The sequence below is a fragment of the Mastomys coucha genome, unplaced genomic scaffold, assembly GCF_008632895.1.
Source record: "Mastomys coucha isolate ucsf_1 unplaced genomic scaffold, UCSF_Mcou_1 pScaffold2, whole genome shotgun sequence".
NCBI lineage: Eukaryota > Metazoa > Chordata > Mammalia > Rodentia > Muridae > Mastomys > Mastomys coucha.
Window position 1 is genome coordinate 2,029,397 of NW_022196902.1, and position 19,245 is coordinate 2,048,641.

The window sequence follows — 19,245 nt, forward strand, 5'->3', positions numbered from 1 at the left end:
ATTTTTGCTCCCTAATACCCTCTCTAATCCCACCTCATTCTTCTTCAGAAAACCTTCTTCCAAATTCATCTCATTTCACTGCTACCTGTAACCTTCCCAGAGATACTTTCTCCTTGAAAGATAAGAAGTAATGTTAAAGCATGAATAATTCAATCAACTGTACCAAAGACACATGGTTCTTTGAAGCGATAACAGCGCAGGTGCAAACATGTTGCTCAAGTGGTTTAGCAGCAAACGGGATGCTCATGAGACCCAGCTTGGACAGTTTCTTTATCTTTATTTACTGTGCTCATGGGTGACACTGGTCCTGAGGGGGTGACGTCACACTGGGTGGTTCAGAAACGGGTTCCGAGCCTTAGCAGCTGCTCAAGCTGATAAGATAAGCATCAGATCGGGGTACTGTCCACTTTGGCTCCCTTCCATCATGGCAGGGATGTCATGGTAGCTGGCAGCTTGCCATCTACAGCCAGGAAGCATGGTCCTCAGTTCACTTTCCCCTTCGTTCCATCTTACTCCATCACAGCCCAGCATGAGAGATGGGTGCTATTTCCAGGTGAGCTTCTTATTAAAGCTCTCTTTGAACCCCCTCATGGACACTCTGGGATGTTGATCTAGGGGATTCTAAATCCATTCATGTTACAATCTCAGTATACCACCACACAACTCTCCACAACATGGCTAACTGGAGGGTGCAGTCCTCCTGTGTCTCTGCACTCCCCCAACTCTAGCAGTCTTGCTCTTTATGACTGGTTCTCTTTTGACATCCTATACCTGGACCACGGCTCCAAATGCTCCTGCAGCTCCAACCAGCATCCTGGGAAAACTCCGAGCCCCAGTAGATCCAGGTGCCTCCTATTAGTCCCTAGGAATGTCACCTGGATACTACCTCCCTTCCTTAAGGGTTACCCATGTCCTTTCATGGGACAAGCCCAGCACTGAGCCAATTCTTTATCTTTGGATTTAAACAAAGGCCTATGGACAGCTCTGTTTGTTCCCTCGGTCTACTGTCCTCTGATGTCTGAGCACCTGGCTATATCTGAGGGATCTGTGTGCTTCAGTCCTAAAGCCTAGGGCCTAGAATATTCCCAGCATTCAACAAATGTCTAGAAGTTGTTGTTACTATTGTTTCACCTTCAGCCGTAGTTACATCAGTAACTCACATATAAAATAGAGAATATAGGGCCACTGGGAGGACTCAATGAATATAAACATAATGAACAAAATGTTCTCCCATATTCTAAGCACTTGATACAATTTAAGTTTGTTGACAGGCTAAATGAGTATTGGAGTAATGATAGAGTCAGCATTAAAAATTAAATTCTTCACTTACCTAGTGACACTTCTTTTTCTTTTAAATAATTTTGCATTCAATCTACACCAACAAGCCAGTGTGGTAAGTTGTAGCAAATACAGACTGTTATTGCATAAGGCAATAACAGACACAGACAGACCAGTCACAGACAGACCCATGACATCACTAGACATATGTCATATATGGAGGGGCAAGACCCAAATTCCCTTCCCACTGGTCCTAGACTCACTCCTAGAACCCAGGGCAGCATAGGGAGTCTAGTAAGTGATGTGGAGAAAGCGACCTGGTGCGCAGATGTAACCTGGCATCTGTTTCCGGCATCTGCCAGAGCAATTTCAATTAGCTTCCAGAACAGAACCACCCTGGAGCTGATGCTGGACTTGCTGTCTAAAGCATGGTGAGGTGATTTTGTTTCGTAAAGCCAAGCTGGCCACTTAGATTGGAGAGTACACCACATTTGTGAAGACGAAAATGATATTATCATGCTCTAAGGAGAGTCAATACGTTACAAACCAATTCCTATGGTCATTGAATCAGATAAGTTGCTTTCGCCACCCCCTCCCCAGGCTGACTCTTGCAGTTCTTTGGGGTCTGTTCATAACAGCCAATGCCAAGAACAGAACCAGACAAGACATTCTACTTCTGAGCACTTCCCACCAGCGTGTCAAGATGGACAACATTGTGGGAAAATAACTCTCCCCAGTATCCAATAACTATGTGGACCTCCTATTTAGAAGATGGCATTCTTTCAGACAAAGGGCAGGAAAGCTAAATGGCTGTCTACAAGCTACCACCCCACATAACTGAGATACCGCAAAGCTGAGAGGGAGAAAGTTGCTGGGGGTATGGCTCAAAGCTCTAGTGTTGGTCTAGCATAGTTGAAACTCTGGATTCCATCCCTAGATCCACAAAACAGAAAAGGAAAAAAGAAAAAAAAGTCTGCAGGCTGAAAGACGTAGATTCCTCTGATGATTTTTAACTAGCTTTATTTAATAGGGGTTTATTTAACAGTAAAAACGAGACAACAAATGTTACCCACCGCTCTGTCTACCACTGTATATTCTGTTACAATATGGCAGCATGTGAACAGGATTGATCAGGTCAGAGAACAGCAAACAGGTGTGTGTGTGTGTGTGTGTGTGTGTGTGTGTGTGTGTGTGTGTGTTGCTATTGGTTTTGCAGCAGAGAGCCCTGAAAGGAAGGGAGGGAAAGGAGCTGTGCTTGAGCACCTGTCACATGCTAGACCCATACGCCTAGCTTTGGTCATTCTGTCCTTGTGGGCTTCACACTGCCACAGTCACTAGTGGTCCCACTGAGAAGACTAAGCTGAGAAAGGTTAAGGCGAAAGTCCAGCATCACACAGCCTACAGGGTTGCAAGGCTTAAACTCAACGAGTCCCTCAAGCAAGCAGCCTTTGTAACGTTTTTCTTAACATCAAGCAAAGATTCAAAGTGTACCCTCCCATCTGCAGTAGTGGAGTCCCAATGATGAAACTGAGTGCTCAGGTACAATGGCTCTTCACAGTTAATTGTTATCTATTTAAGAAACATCCAACTGCAGACACGTTCAGTCTACACCAAACACATGCATCGTAGCCAATGTTTTCTTGTCATTCTACTGACACACATTTCTGGCATATTTGGGAGAACTAAACATTTATCAATATTTGGGTTTCACCCAGTGTAATATGCATGCAACAGCTTCACTCATTTTTGGAAGGCTTTAATAAACAAGTTCATAGTCATGGATAGAATACTGAATAACCACCTCACATCAGATTGGCTTTTTTCTTTTCCTCAACTTTATTTTCATGTTAGGAAAACTAAACACTTTTCCCCCAAGTCCTAGAAAAACAGGCAACTAAAGGCACGGGATAAACCTCATCATTGATCTATTTTTAAGGTAATAAATATTTAAAGGCACACATTTGTTGAATTTAATCTTAAAAATCAGAGCTCTAATGTATTCCCATGATGTGGGTGAAACCTAATTTTAAATCTCAGCCAGCATTTAAAATCCAGAAATATAAATTGTAAAATCAGGAGCAGAGCCTGCTCTGCTTTCTTTAACTGCATTTTAACATACTAATTTACAAGTATATTTTCAACCTGCTTAGCTTTTAAAAAACAATATATATAAATAATAAAGTGTAAAATCTTAAGTGCACAGTTTGATAAATTACTATATATGCTATGCGTACATACTCATGCATTCAATTCTCAAGTGGACACATAGAAAAGATATAATATTCCATAAAGTTCTCTTTAGCCCCTCCCCGGGCAGCACTCCCCCATCCCAACTTTTAATATCATAGATTATTCTCACCTGCATTTTGTCTTCACAGTATGAGATCATAAGAATGCCTGTAGTTCCTTTGGCTGTTCAGTAGAGTTTCTGAGACTCTTCTGTGCTTTTCCATGTGCTAATGGTCACTCAGTTAATTTTTACTTTCTTAGACTTCTAAAACCTGTCTTCCCTGTCCCTCGGCCATCTTCCTTGTCTCCCAAATCCCCCCAAACATCCCCACCACCATCCCATGCTTCGAGCATTTCTGAGTCTCTTCAGACCAAAGTGTTTAAATCAAGTTGCACTCTACCCTCTTTCATGTGTTGTCAGTTCTGGAGAGGGACCTGCAAGTGTTGATGCCTCCATCTTGCATAGCCATTGGATGCCAGGACAGAGGAAGCAGAGAGGACAGACAGCTGTTATAGGATGGATGAGTGCCAACCAAGAAACAGCCATGGAGGATTGAGCTAGGAGAAAAAAGTAATGGAGACAAAGACATTCATTCTCACAACGCTCTCCTCCTTAGCTCACCGTCTTCATTCCTAGTTTTCTTCTACTCTCCCACCATCTGCCTTTCATCCTTCCCTGCCCCTGGCCCTTCTCTCATCCTGGACATCTCTTAACCTTACACTCTGCTCCCTTCTCCTGGGATGCTTCTGTTTTTCTCTTCTTGTAGTAGTTAATCCACTAGGCAAGGGTCTAATGGAATTCCAGGCTTCTGAGATCCTCAAAGCATCCTTTTGCTCTCCATAGAGAGAGCAGGTGCTGTGGCTGGTGTTGACTACATGATATAGTGAAGGGAATATGTGTAGGTTCCACAGCCAGTAGAGAAGAAGAGCTGTATGTATGTGTAGGGGGTGGTTAGATGGACCTATGTTCTATGACTTGAATCTGAAATGTCCCAGAGGCTCATGTGTTTGAGCACTTGGTCCCCAGGTTGTACGTGAATGAGATTCCAGCCATAGATTTTAATAACCAAGCTGCAGTTTTTCATGATCTCCAGGGAGTATGCTTCTATTAACTAACAAATTCAAACTGCAGCAAAGCTGGAATGCTCACTACCACCGCGCACGCATGCACACACACACACACACACACACACACACACACACATACACACACACACACACACACACACACACACACACACACACAGGCTCCTTGCATTCCTTGCTGGCTTCTGACCAGGATTCACTTGACTTTGATTCCCAGTCTTCCTTCAGATCTCTGTCTTGCCCTTTACCCCTGAGGGTTTGTATTCATCATCCCATCACTAGACCTCTCTGCTTTTGAGTAAATGTTGTGCTGCCTGTGGGCCCCAGACACTTTCTTCATCCAATTCTTTCCAGAGGCTCTCATCTCAGGGCATCCTCTGAGATCTCCCACAAACCTGACTAGCATTTCTATAGCCATGAGATAATGGAGGGCAGACTCTGCTAAAATGTGAACTTCAGAATTTGCTCTGTTTCTAAATGTGAACTTCTGAATTTGCTCTGGAACTGAGGTTACTCACAGACTCCAGGAGAGCCTGAGGTCTGATTTAAAACAATGGCCTGTTGTTTGAACTGCCAACATGTTCTGTTGGAGTGTTGGCATATCCTGCTATTATAGGCTCAAAAAGTATTGGTAGTATTGGTAAGGCTACAAATTTCCATCCCAATTTTACAGGAAACATAGTATGTAACAGACAGCCATGCGGAGGATACTATGGAATTCCATCTCTGAGCATAGTCCAATCCAACAGTGTCCAGTGTGACAAGTGCTCCCAAGAGCCTAGCCACTACATCAAAACCTGTCATGTCTTTGAACACAGTCTCCACTGAGAAGAGATTTTATCCTACTATTTTCCTCCAAAAGGGTAATCACCTAAGGATCATAGAAATTACAATAGATGGGAAGCGTCAGGTCAGGTACACTGTCCCTTTTTCCTGTCTGTGTTTATCAGCCAGGAACATACATATGGAAATGCAAATCTCCACATACACAATGTACAATGGATAACAAGGGATTTGTGCCCAGCACGGTAACTATTTCATAAGTGGGGAAATGATGCTCCTAGTTTGCACAGTACAGCACGAGTGCAGTCTGTGTCCTCCTGCTTTGTGGGAGTGCCTTGCCAATCCTTTAAGGAAAATGCAGTTACCCTTGTGTTGACTCAGACTGGACTCTCAGAAAAACTAAATCTTAAGGTATCTAAGGAAGATAACTGTTTGATATGAAGTAAGATACTCCCAAAAGGGATGCAGTCGATATGCTCTTCTCCATGCAGTGTAGCGCACATATGAAGTTCTCTATTCAGTCTAGCGCATATATAGAGTTCTCTATGCAGTCTAGAGCACATATGGAGTTCTCTATGCAGCCTAGAGCACATATGGAGTTCTCTATGTGCTCTAGCACATAGAGTTCGCTATGCAGCCTAATGCATATAGAGTTCTCTATGCAGTCTAGCACACATGGAGTTCTCTATGCAGTCTAGTGTATATAGAGTTCTCTATGCAGTCTAGAGCACATAAGGAGTTCTCTATGCAGTCTAGCACAGATACAGAGCTCTGTCTTCAGAATTTGTTTGGGCTGTTGTAACAGAATACCAACCACACTCAGGATAGCTCCAACAACAAAAATGGATGGCTCACTGTGAGGAAGCCAAGTCCAAGACCAAGGCTAGCAGGCTTGGCTCCACTGGGGGTATATGAGAGAAAGGTATTTTCTATACCCTTCTTCGTGGTTAAGACATGAGCAGGCATTTTCAAGTTCAATGTTCTCTCTGTGAGCATATTTATCTGCAAACTTCATTGATTGATGTGGACCCAAGTCATTTTGACTAAAATGAGCTCATTTGAAATTGATAACTTCACAAAGACCAGCTTGAAGTAAGGTTGTAATCTGAGGTTCTGGGGTTCAGAGTTCAACATATAAATACACAGTATAGGCTCACATGAAGCACTACCAGGAAGTTTAAAACATAGTAACTTTTAGAAGACGCTATTGTGAAGGTTTAGAAGAAGCATGGGGATACACAACTTCCATCAAAGCTCTCTGCAGAAGTGAATGGATCTGTGTGAGTTCCAGGACAGCCTGGTCTCCATAGTAAGTTCTAGGCCAGCCAAAGCTATAAAGTGAGAACCTATCTCAAGACGGTAAAAGTTATTCTTAGCAATTGGCTAGTGTTGCTGTTCCTTGGTTTTCCCATCTGCAAAATGGGACAAACAAATATAATGTAAGGACTGAATGAATATATATTTGAATAAATCCATACACCATTGTGGCTTTTTTTTTTTTATGACAGTGCCAGCTCAGGTAGTACTTTGTATCATTTACCTACTGTATCTATGCCCCAGTTCTTCTCAACCATCTACTAACTAGGTCTTTGAAAATAGTAAACTAATCTATTTAAGTGCCAAAGTCATTTGGCACTTAAAATCATAAGCAGACATGTAAAATATATCACAGCACTAAAATGATGTGAAGACATGCATGTCTCGGGCCATCACTACAGAGTAAGTATTGTGATCACACGTTTGCGATGGTCTGGAACTATCGGGGCTGGGTTAATCACACCCAGATGTGCATCATTTTGTTTTGAGTCCAAGGGAACCACTGTGACCGCTAGCACTATGAAACAGAAGAGGGAAATCCAGGAAGGATCTAGATAAGTCCTGTTGGAATAAACACCACCCAAATATGTCACCCGGCCTGATTTTCTGTACACACTGCCACAGGACCACCCTGTCTGTGTGCCACAGCCAAACCCTTTTTACAGAGGCCCATCAGCCTACAGATGAAAGACCCAAAGAGTCTTTCTCTCGGGACTCTCGCCCAAAGACCACCAAGAGTCCGAAATTCGTTGCAACAGCAAGAGGATTTAATTGGTCCGGCGCGTCGGGGTTCAGCTGCCTTAGGGAAGGAGCCGAACCGGAGTGACTGTTACAGAGAGTATTTAAGCTCAGAAACCACAAGCAGGTGCAGGGACGGGGGTTCCAGGAAAATTCCAGTATACAGCTATACAAATATCTCCTATACATTGATCGATTGTTCAGCTATCTTTGGCAACATTCGCTCTTTGTGGTCGGCCATTTCCTCTGGGTTCTGAGCCTTGAGGAGTGGTCCCAGGGTCCCTGGGGTTAGTTTCTAATGACCCTGGGGCAGGCAGCCCCTGGGGTCAATTTGTATTTTTCCATGGTCTTACACAGACAGCTTCTGCCTTTTCCTGCATAATTCTGTCTATGAGATCAAACAGAACCCATCTGATTCCTCTTTCAAAAAAATTATCCTTCCATTTTCAAAATCAACTGATTACACATGCTTATGCCTGGCAGATACCACTCTAGGCCAGCTAGGTCTTCTCTCTCGTGCCCATGCACCCCTGGTCTTCCCGACTCCTCCATTCACTATCCACACATCTCTCCTGGGAACAGATACTTCGTGTGCTATATGAGCTTTGCTCCTTACAAGTGTAAATTTCTCAACTTTGAGATGGATTGCCCAGGGCTACAAACAACCTTCATGGTTGCTTTTCCTTATTTGGCAGTTTCAATTCCTCTTTCTAGCTTAGGTGACCAAATACCATGACTACAAAATGCTATAGTCCAATAGTGTACGTTCCAGTGAATTTAGGAAGACATTAAATTATAAATGGTTAGTCTTGATGACATTTATCTCAACAGAGTTTTTAAAAGTGAGTTAACACTTTTAAATAATACTTTATCTTAAGAATTCCATATATGCATGCAATATGGTTTGACCATATACACCCAACTCCTCCCCATAATTCCTCCCAAATTTACCTCTGACTCCCCATCTCTTCCCAACTTTGCTTCTTTAAAAAAAAAAAAGTCCAATTTGTGTTGCTCATATATCCACGGTGTGCTCAATGTATCGTGGTCCATTCCCTTAAAAGAAAATTGACTCTCCCTCTCCTGGAAGCCATCCATTCTCGGTACCTCCTCAGCTAGGACTGGGAGCTCTTGAGACACTAGCTATTAGATACCAGATACTAGAATATTGACTGGCTCAGTCTTGTGCAGGTCCTGTACAGGTCACACAGCTGCTGTGGTAAATGTTGTCATAAACACCTAGGTCTGAGTCCAGAAACACCCCTCAAAGCTCCGCAGGCTCTTAGAGTCTTTCTACATGCACCCTCTTCCATGACTGTCCCTAGGGGAAGAGTAGGATAGAGACATCCCTATGTTGTTGAGCGCTCCACAGCACGTACTCTCTGCACTCTGACTAGTTGTACCTTCCTGTGTTGACTGGTATCTATTACACAAAGAAACTGCTCTAATGCAGTCTGAGAGCTGCCATGATCTATGAACAGGAGTCTGATAACTCTGTCCATTTAGTAGTATAATAAGACCAGCTTTACCCCTGGGACCTATTATCCCCTCAACCATGGGTTCTTGGTTCTCAGAGGTTCTCAAGTGTAAAGTACCAGGCATGCATTTCCTCTATGGAGTGGGCCTTAAATCCAATAGAGATTTTTTTCAAATGGATTAATGTTGTTAAAGTCAGAGCTGGGAAGATGGCTCAGTCAATAAAGCTCTTGCCTCATAAGATTAAGACCTAAGTTCATATTTACAGAATGCTTGTAGGAAGCCAAACATTTCAGTGTCTGACTATAACCCAGTGACAGAGAGAAGAGAGGGTGAGATGGAAGACCTCTCAAACTTCATCTAAAATTCTAGGCTAATGAGAGAACCTATGTCAAACACAAAGTTGGAGGCACCTGAAGAACAACATACACACACACACACACATACATGTACACAAACATACACACATATCCATAATGCACATTCATACATATGCACACATGCATGTACATATATATGTATATATACACATGCACATAAATATACACATAGACATATATATGTATATGCATATAAAAACACATATATAATACACATACACATGCACAAACACTCACCCACACACACATGGGCATACCCACACACTTACACATGCTTAGGCATGCATCCACACATAAATAGCATCCACACACATGAACATAACACATGCACATGCAGAGAAACAAGACTAAAAATAAAAAATAAATATTTAAGGAAAGATTCTTTCCATCTACCTCACTTTCTGTCCATTCCATTACTTATGTGAAAGCCTTAAGATACTTATTTTCAAACTAAATTGCATGGTACTTTTAAGACCACAAGCATTACTAACAGATTCTTCACGATCTTTCTTTCCAGTACATTTTATAAGGTTAAAATGCTTCTAAAAAACAGCAATGTGAATACAACATTGACCTAGTACTGAACATGACACAGAAAACAGCTTGTAGAAATACCACCACATGGCTCTCCATTGACTTGGGAGGACACAAGTCAGTGGCCACTCCTCAGAGCTTTGGAAGTTCTTACTGGCAAGTATTTTAAGTTCCCTATTCTCTTTTTAAATTTCATTAAGAAAGGGAGCTAGGCTGTTCTCCATGTTCCAATTGTCCAACAAGGCACACACTGAAGTTTCACCAACATCAGTGCAAGCATTCCAGCAGATCTCCCTGGGGCGCTGTCTCTACAGTGTTCATAAGACAGTATATGTATTTGGTGAATTTGCCAATCCACCCTTGCCAATTCCTTGAAGCTGGAGCTTCATTAAGTCCATGCATTAAGTAAATCAGAAGCATTCTTCCAACCAAGCTGAGAAAAAGATCTTTGGCATTTCAAGGAAAAGATGAGTCAAAGCTAGCTTCCCCACTTGAAACCCCGAGTTGAAATTGGATCTCCATCTAATGCTGCTGGCACACACTTCGGTGTTGAAAACTCTCCAGAACTGCCAGCTAAAATCACCCATCTCCCGAAAGTGATTTTGTGAATGCAGAGCATTTAACTTAGCAGGGAAACTATCTCTTGGCCGGGGCTTGCACGGTGGGTGGAGGAATGGACACAGTTCCCTCTGGGTCCCATAACAACAACACGTTTGCTATTTTTTTCAGTCATATTCTTTGGGATCCCTGGAACTCTAACTAGGAGTAATAAAAGGTAGCACTAAAAATGAGTTTTCACCGATCTAAACAGTGACTCAAGCTGTAAGTCCTGATATGTAAGCATTATTTAAAAGAAGAATGTCTCAGTCAATATTCTATTGCTGTGAAGAGACACTATGATCACCACTATTCTTATAAAAGGAAGCATTTAACTGGGGCTTGCTTATAGTTTCAGAGGAGATTTAGTTCATTATCACCATGGTGGGGATCATGGTAGAACTCAGAAAGAAGTAACTGAGGAACATCTGGTTCCTCAGGCAACAGAAAAAGTGGTACTGGGTCTGGCTTGTGCTTTTAGAAAAAAATGTGTTAAATACTCTTTATTTGATATCATACACAAACCACAGTAAGTGCCTTTCAGTGGTAAAGGGCAGCATCCTTGACATAGGGAATTCTAAATAAACAGCATCATCAAGAATAGACAGTTGCTTCCTGATGTTTAGCCATTGCCTGTAATGGGCCAGTGAACACAAACTGAAACACAGGTGAGTCTTGTTTCTGACACAGTGATAGAATTTCCCCAGTGTTTAATAATTTTCATATCCCTGGTCATATAAATCTAAGTGTAAAGCCATTTAATAGGTTTGAGGTGACACCCCCATTTTTATGGAAAGTAAACCATTACTAATTAAGTCCAATCTTATCTTGAGAAAGGAAGAGCAGTGTTAGCATGGATACAACCAGAATCGTTACTTTAGAAAGATTGTATCCACTCTATAAGTCAGTTTTATTTAAATCAGGACTGTCTAACAAATATACTGTTAGCCATTCATGATCTGAATTTGGTATATGAATTAAATTGTGGTATATGTTAAAAGCCAGGAGACATTATTTTTACAATAAATATGACATTGCAATTAGTCATTAGTAGCCATTTTAAGATAAGCTATTAGGTCTGCCCTTTTTCCCATCTTCTTAGTTCTAGCGAAGAGCATTTTTGTTCCAGGGATATAATTTTGGGATTCTCCAAATTCTCCATCAAGGTATCCTCTCCCCAGGTGATGCCTTTGTTCTTGTTGGCATCTGTGTAAGAGAATCCAGCAGCCTGATCTGTCTTCTGCCCAAACAGACCATGGGAGTTTTGTCCAATCTTATACATGTCTCCCTTTTCCACAGTGTAGCACTGGGCACACTTCTGAACAAAAATCTTCTTGTCTTTTTCAACATCACCCATTTTTAATTCACTCATTCTGGTCAACATACACATATTCCACCCAAAGACAGACATCCCGACACACTTCTTCCAACAAAGCCAAACCTACTCCAACAAGACCACACCTCCTAAACCATCTCAAATAGTTCCACTCCCTGAAATCTAAGCATTCAAATATATGAGCCAATGGGAGTCATTCTTACTCAAATCACCACAAAGCATGGAGTTGGGGGGATAGAATGGGAGGGGGACACCAACTACTATATTTATATAAAAAAAAGAAATCAGTTTGGCACAACTCACTTTGGTAGGTTTGCAATTTCTGAAGTTGTTAGTGTTTGGATTAGCAATAACACAATATTTTCCTTTTTGTTTGTTTGTTTTTGTTTTTGTTTTTGTTTTTCAAGACAAGGTTTCTCTGTATAGCCCTAGCTGTCCTGGAACTCACTCTGTAGACCAGGCTGGCCTTGAACTCAGAAATCCACCTGCCTCTGCCTCCCAAGTGCTGGGATTAAAGGCGTGTGCTACCACTGCCCAGCACAATATTTTCTAATAATACTAAATCTATATTTTAGATTAAAAACCAAGATTTAAAATAAAATATTTTAAATCAACTACTATAGCTGATTCAGATACAAACTCTAGACTGAGGAGATTACTAAGTAGGCAAAGCATGTGCTATGCAAACATGAGGACCAGAATTCAAGTTTGGTGAGAAACTCTGTCTCAAAAAGCATACAAAGCTGCCCCCACAAACCTCACACACACTTAGCACACACACACACACACACACACACACACACACTCCTTAAAACTACTTGTGTATCTTTATAAGCTAATGCATTCCACAACAATTACTAGACACTAGTAACTGCCAAACTTAGAAATGCACACATGAACCCTGCCAACATGTCAGTTCCTTCACCAACCTTCTATATCCAAGTGAGGGAGACTTGTAACCAATGAATGTTTCCCTCATAAATATACTAAATATCAATCTACCAAAACTCACAATGACACTTAGTAGAAAAGTGTACTCAAGGAATTAGAAAACTCAGGTTTGAGAGTTCACCTGTACCTAGTCATGTGATATTGAGTGAATGACATTCTCTGACTCCACTCCCAGACAACCAGTGTGAAGATGCCAGGCTCTGGCACTGGGAGATGTGGTCAGTGGAACACAGCATGCCACCCATTAAGCCCCACCCCTAGCTTCAACTCAATGTGTTACTGTCAGGCTCTAATGAGGGCGAATTTAAACACTAAACCTACAGCTTACACTAAGGGTCCTCTTGGGAGAATGGATGCCTCTAAAACTACATCAGGTAAAAATGAGAAATCCAATGAAAAAAGATCCATTTGTCAATAGATACCAAGATTAACGTTTATGAACACCTCCACGTTCACAAAAAATTATCACGCTAAAAATGTTACACTCCCCCAGACAACACATCTGAGGCCCTGAAATATTAAATTAATTACCAACAGCAGACTTCATTTCATTAATCAACCCTCAAAAGTCAACTTCATTTCTGCTACAATCATCCAGTGATAACTTCAGTGTTTCTTTATGATGTCATTCCACAGAGAGACACAGCATATGATTGGTTTCCTTTTTAAGGGAACTCTCATCTCTTTGGTGTCATCTCTATTTTCACTGAGCTTTGAAATTCACGGTGATTTGTAGAGTCTAGATGTATGTTCTCATTCCTCCCATTCACATTAAAGCTACTCTACTTCAAACATCTCCCTGCTTCACAAGTTCTATTCTTTCACTGGGTCCCCATTTCCTAACTAACACATTGTATTTTAGCCCTAAATATTTCTCTCTTCTGCTTCCATTTTTAGCTATCTAACCCCTACTCTATTGAATAAGGAGATTTTGTAACCGTATTTGCGTTGAAAGCAGCTCTTCAGCCTTTTCTAAAATGTGATACAATATAGTATAGATAATTTTTTTAAAAATGTGACTTTTTTGGTGTCTGTGTGTATGCTTGTGAATATGTGTGTGTGTCTGTGTTTGTGTTATTCACCTGTGCTTGTGAATGTAAAGAGCCAGTGATTTTTCTCTTTCACGCTATATTTTTTTTCATAAGACTTATTTATTTATATTCTATGTGAATGTGTGAGTATCGGCATGAATGTAGATGTAGTATGTGTATACTTGGCATCCAAGGATGCCAGAAGTGGGTGTCAGTTCTCCTGGAACTATAGTTAACAGATGGTTGTGATCCACCATGCAGGTGATGGGAAGTGAACATGGGTCCTCTGCAAGAGTAGCAAGTGCTCTTAACCCAATGGGTCCTCTCTCTAACCACCATATCTTAATTTTGAGACAAGGTCTCTCACTAAACTTGGACTTTCATGTTTCAACTAGACGGCTGGCCAACATCCTTCAGGAATCCACTGTCTCCATTTCTACAGTACTGGAAATACAGATGGTCACTGCTATGCCAGGCTTTCTCATGGGTCCTGGGTACCCAAACTCAGGTCCTCATGCTTATGTGGCGACCACTTTACCCACTGAGCCATCTCCTCAGCCCCGCCCCCAAAAGGAGTTTTAAAGAAAAGAATGAACAGATCTATCTACAACCATAAACTTTTCCAGTCTAGATATTCTACTCAGAGAATTAAAACTATTTCATCAAAAAATGATGTAATCTCATGGGGAAAAAGAGAGGATTTTTTAAAAAAGATTCTGCAATCTTTAGCCTGCCCAATCTCAGATGGAAGTGGATGATATTTAAGGTGAGAGATTTTACCAGTTTTCAAGCTGTTACGCAGTTCTCAATCTGCACTGAGACATTTGTAAGATGCAGAATATACTGTCTTTGACAAAGTAAGAGAGCAAAAGTGAAGGGAGGGGAAGTGGACTGCTGTAATGACGGGTGACGTGGACAGCTGCTCCGGGCCTGTGGAGATGGTGTGCCCGCTCCATTCTGCTCAGTCTACAGCCCTTCCTTGAGGATAATTGAGTGCTAATTCAAGTGAATGAGGCAATGGACCAACATAGGTTTCATAAAATATGAATGTTCTCAAGCACACATTCCTTCCGGCAGCTGCTTCTTCAGGACAGCCCTGGAACGCATAATCACATTCACGCTGAAGTAAGCTTCGTTAAGTGTATTCATTGGCCAACAGCAAGCCAGCCATGATTAACCCTTCTACCCTACTTGAGACAAGAGGAATAGCAATCTTAGAGAGAAATAATGCCACCACTTGCTAATTGTCTTCAAATTTCATGCCTTTGGTAACAGTAGCACAGTGGAGGATTATAATCTAGAATATGGTTGTCTGCAATGAATATGAGCATATGGCTATTTGTAAAAGTGTGAAGAGTGAGTCCTCAAGGCTTACTAAAGCTCTTTGCTCTACATTAACATTAAATGGATGCCTATATGATGAAAAACATGAGTCACAAGATGGTGAACTACTAATCTTCCACTAAAATGAGTATATTTAACATGAGTTAGAGAGTTGTTCAGCCAGGTATGTGCTTTTAGTCCTAACAATTAAGAGGCAGAAGATGGCAGCTCTGTATGAGGTCAAGGGCAGCTTGGTCTACACAGCAAGTTCTGGTCTAAGCTATATAAGATCTTGTCCCAAAGCCAATAAACAAATAAATAAAATTAAAACATTTTGCTGACCATAAAGAAATATGATGATCTAAAATCAGAATGAAGTACTTGTCAGTCCCCAACCAAATATATATATATATATATATATGATTTATGGTGTTTAGGATACACACAATAATGGAAATTTATAACCTGCAAGTTTATATGGCAGGCATTGGAAGGATGCTGTGATTTATATAGTCTTGGATTCTCATTTTCTAGTGAGCAGGCTGCCAGCATACCTGCTGTACACACTGGTATAGAATAAGAGACAGATCCCAGGGAAAGAGCTCCTCTGGAAGAGTAGGTAAACAGTCTCATCTGCCTGGAGTCAGGTTGCGCCTCCCACGTGAAACCCGTGGAAGTCTAAAAAAGGTGTCAGAGGCTCTTACGGTCTGTCACTCAAAGCCGTCTTAGTTTGATCTCACTCACAAGAAAAAGTGACGTTCAGTTTTTGAAGACACAACAGTACTGTTAACGTCTCATTCTTACCTGGAACATTCTAACCTTCTAGCCTCTCATTCTAGCCCAGAACATACAACCTGTCTGTCTGCCCAGGGCACCATTCAAACACACAGTCCAGGGTAGAATTGCTTTGGTGGTGTCTGATTTCCCTATAGAGTTCTCCTTCTGGGTGGGCTCCCCTCACCTCTGCCCTCATCCACAAGAAGCTGGGCTTTGTTTTCACACGTCTTGATGCCTCCACGTCTCGCAAAGATGTCCTATCACTACCCGACAGAACATAGAGACCTGCGATCAAGCCCTGACAGGCCTCATCTCATTAGTGCCTTTTTTAATCATCAAGGGTGACAACCCATGATAAATTATGTCAAAACACGGGATTCTAAATGAGGAGAGGGAAGGTGGGAAGAAAGTGGCACACTCTGAGAATAGATAATGTTTCTTTGCCTCATTTTGAAATTAAAAAGAAAGAAAGGCAAGCTGAGGGCAAAGAGCACTCTAATCTGGAGAGGAAACCACCATGCCAAAGAGAAAGGAAATGGGGGCATTTGTTATTCCTCAGTTCTAAGACCTGTCTTTATATAGTAAGAACAGGAAACTTGTCTGAAACTTATAATATAAAATAATAATAATAGTTCTTATTCTCATTCTTACTCTTATTCTACAAAGGTCTGGCATCTCACACTTTAGACAGCTGTTGTTATGGTCAAAAGCTACACCAGCAAAGCAGATACAGCACCCCAAACCTTGGATGCCTGGCTAGTCTTTATCCACAAACCTGCCACCTCTCAGTGAACTCGCTAGAACTGAGCAGAGGTGAAAGCAGAGATAGGTGACAAAAGAAGGATGAAGGTGAACAGTTCGGGAGCCATTGGAGGCCATCATGTGAGAGCATATTCACACTTCAGCATCTGTCCCACCCACAGGAAGCTCTCCACTAGCCAGAGCAAAAGACACAACTGCAGAGAATATCTACATGCCTGCTGACTTGACCTTTGCTCTCTGCTGGTTACAGGTTTCCTGCCTTGCTACCAGAAAAAAGAAGTAGTAGAGAGCATAGTGTGGAAGCCCTGAAAAGGACGTGGATTTAACTCCCATGCCAAGCAAAACTGTCAGGAACTTATAAGATATCCAGTCCTCTTCATTTGCAAATATGAATGTTGTCAACACTGATGGTACATTCAGCACCATCCCTTCAGAATCAGGCTGCCTTTAAGAAGTCCTATAATTCCCTCTTAGTAATTCTCAATCCATAGCAACTGGGCATCCCTTGCCACAACATTATCAAAACCACTAATGTCCAGGCCTTACCCAATCAAAAAGACATTTAGAGTGCTTTGACAAAAATCCTCTTGGAATTGGCCCATGTCCCTTCCACTGCCTGTGGTTCTGCCCCATGACTGGATCACCTCTGCTGACCACATCTCCTTTACTGTGTTCTTGACAGCACACTTCCCTCCCTTGAATTGCCTTGGACCTCAGAGATCACTCTTAGACATTCTCCTCATTTGTACACATTCATTCTGGGAGCCAGTTTATTCGGAATCCCTCTCCTTGAACTACCACATAGACATTTTTACTCTTCTGGTCCTTTCCCCTCAGGTGATGTAGCTGGGACACATCTTTGGTATTATAAGTCAAAATAGTTTTGAGAAACACAGTAGGTTCCGTAACCAGAAAAGGAAGAGGCGATCCAGTCAAATGTGCAGAAGAGAGTATTGGTAACTCTTCAGGGGACCCAGAAAATGGACTCCAGTGGTAGGATAAAATGAGTGAGTTGTGGTTAAGTCTCTTGAATGCAGTACCACACACCTGTCCATCAGAGTCGGTCTCCTCATCCTCTAAAGTACTTAACACTGGATAGATGGACACATCAATCACAGCTTTTCCAAAGTCTCTGTGGTTTGTTGCTATATCTCTCCCACCCTAGTCCTCACCTATTCACATACACATACACACATACACACACACACCACACCACACCACACATTGTTGTGGAGAGAACTATTCTCTCTTACTTTGAAAAAGAGATTATGGCTACCTGCAAGATGCTACCACATCAGTGGTAGGGTAAGGCTGCATCTGGGGGAAGGAAAAGACATGTGGTACAATCCAGGTAAAGCAATTTGGTGCCTTGGAGGTAACAGGACCAGTGACCCACAGGAAAGAGGCCCCACCTCAGTAGCATCTGAGTGACCAAAGAACAGGGCAACTTAGTCATGCCTGGAGGAGGAAGTCACCCTAGAAGGTACTAGGCAGTGTCCCCTTGGAGTCACAGAAGGACTGTCGAGGGGACACACAGCTCCTGTAGGTTTGGACCCGGAGCCAGAAAAAGGCAGACTGCCCCTTGATATGTTCTAAGACAGAGCCTTCCCCCACCCCTCTGCTGGCTGTGTAGCTCTAGCATTCCCTGTGTGGACTAGGATGGCCCCCAACTACTAATGCTAATACTCCTGCCTCTACCTCCCAAATGCTAGGATTACAAGCATGTACCACCATACTTACTGCCCCTGAAAGTTTTGTCCTGGAAAATAATGACTCACAAAGAAGTTGTGACATGTGTATTAATGAAACTGTTGCTATAATGTTCTTGCTTTGCTATAGTAAACAAATCACATTTTATCACATGATGACTCTGAGTTCTTCAGCTACAATGTTTAATTTCATAAGTACACATTCCAGCATAGTGAGGAGATACGTCTGGGAAGCTATTAGATCTTTTACCAAACATTATCAATTTGTGACGGAGTATGTCACACATTTGAATGGGAAGGATTACCTGAAATAATTACAAATAGAATTTTGCTCACTCAAACTCACAACAGGGATCTCTTACTAAATAATCTCGTTTTACTCCAGAGTTGACTTAGTGAAAGGGATTAACTCATGATCTGAAAACAGATCCTAGCAGGGCTCAAAGGACAGTATCCCGACAGACATCTGGAAAAGCCCCTGATTAATGAATAAGTTAATTAATCAGATAGTTGTACTCTTAGGAGAGAACTTAATTGTTTGGATAAAGATTCCTATTAATTCTACCTAAAAATCACCAGTCATACAGGTGAAAAAATACTGATTTTTGTAAAGCAGACCTGTAACAATGGATGTTCTCCTAGAACACTCTCTGGATGACTCAGTAATTGTAACCTAGGACCCTGGGGCTGCCATGAATTAGGTGATGTTCCAGCTGGCCATGATGACCCAGAAACTCCACCTCTTGACCTCTCACCTACCATTACGACAAGCAACATCATGAAGACCCAGCAAAGAGTCCTCAAATGTTATTCATTAAGAGGTTGAGACTCTAAAAAGGAAGCCTTGAATAAAGTCTCTAAGCAAGCTGGGAGATGTGTTACCTTCTGCTTATACAATGGGTCCACAAGGCCCCTATCACACTGAAGCAGAGCACACG

At 41.8% G+C, this 19,245-nt stretch overlaps 1 protein-coding gene and 1 pseudogene across 1 annotated transcript in view; both read right to left on the reverse strand.

Annotated features, from left to right (window-relative positions):
* Samd5 (sterile alpha motif domain containing 5) overlaps positions 1 to 19,245 on the reverse strand; it is a 420,211-nt gene that overhangs the window by 314,312 nt on the left and 86,654 nt on the right. The window lies entirely within an intron of this gene.
* LOC116097754 lies at positions 10,840 to 12,102 on the reverse strand (annotated as a pseudogene).